Below are 1,577 nucleotides of genomic sequence, written 5' to 3'. Positions count from 1 at the left end.
TGTCTGTCTGTGGCACTGTAGCTCTCAACCGGTTGACCGATTGGGATTCGTTTTTTTTAATTTGAAAGCAGGTTCTCTAGCGATGGTTCTTAAACATGGCATGTTTCAGTAAAATCGGTTTAGCTGTTTTTTTTTTAGATAATGAACCTTAATGTGACATAGTCGGGGGTTCTCCAATTTTTGCTGGTTGGGTTATTTACTTCTCAAGAAACTCCAGTAACCCACAATGGTTAGCGGAAATGTATGCCGGTTCTCAATAACTAAGTCCGGACATCGAAGGCACATTATAACAGCTTAGGACGGCGGCCGCAAATAAATTTCCCAAGAGACGCGTATTTTACTTCGGCCGGGCGTCCGGGACGTTAGATGATCCGAATTATTTTAAAAATACGTCCTTTCCAGTTTTATGCGGCCGTGGGTATATTTCCCAGTGGTCGGATGCGTGCGGTTAGTTCTCTAATGTTGAGGCTTTGGTGTATTTGGGATTTGTCTCTGTATAAAGTAGTAGTTGTTGCCCATGATTATTTATTTATTTATCGTATGGCTTCTGGTTCTCTACTTAAACTAAATATTGAATAGGCTAGATTTAAGGTATGCTAGTGCATCGGTCGAGAGGGTTTTAATGTCTGCCGCTTGCCCGCTAAATTTGGTGATTGGGCACTCAAAGACCATATGCCGGACTGTTTGCTCCGGGCAGCCACACGGACACCGTGGCGACTCGCACCACTCCCACTTGTGCCACAGGGACGCACAGTTACCAACCTCTGTCCTGATTCTGTTCAGCAGGCACCAGACACATGATTGCGCCTGGAAAACAAATATAGGATTCTTCAGAATCTTTCTGCCATCATCATCATCATATCAGCCATAGGACGTCCACTGTTGGACCTAGGCCTCTCCCATAGACTTCCCGTTGCCTCGGTTGGAAGCGGCTTGCATCCACCGTGAACCCGCGACTTTAACCAGGTCATCCGTCCATCTCGTTGGTGGACGTCCTACGCTGCGCTTGCCGATCCACGGTCTCCACTCGAGAACCTTTCGGCCCCAACGACCATCCGTTCTCCGTGCTATATGTCCTGCCCATTGCCACTTCAACGAGCTAATTCGCTTGGCTATGTCGATGACTTTCTGGTGATGGTTGTTCTTCTACGTATCTATGCCATACTTTGTGGTTATTATTTCACTCATTCAATCACTCATAACTTCTTTAAGAGTAACATTCCTCAAGGAATTTTTGTCACTGTTTTATAAAATTAACTTACAATGCAAAGTAGGCAAATGAAAGAAATAGTCGATTTTCTCTTTGCTTCAGTTCAATTTTTTCGCTTCTCATACAACAACATTTTAAGAACTCATCAAGATGAAAGAAAGAACTTAGGAAAATGTTAATGCTCTTAAATGTACTAGTAGTCAAGCAGAGTCGTGGGTTCGAACCAGGGCTCACACCTGTGTTTTTGGAATTCGTGTGTGAAATTACTTTGCTATACCATGCTTTACGGTGAAGGAAAACGTCGTGTGGAAACCTGCATACACCAACGAAGAAGTTTAACTGTATATGTGAAGTTCCCAATTAGCAC

Source organism: Choristoneura fumiferana, chromosome 2 (assembly GCF_025370935.1).
Source record: "Choristoneura fumiferana chromosome 2, NRCan_CFum_1, whole genome shotgun sequence".
NCBI lineage: Eukaryota > Metazoa > Arthropoda > Insecta > Lepidoptera > Tortricidae > Choristoneura > Choristoneura fumiferana.
Note: the sequence above shows the minus strand (reverse complement) of the source record.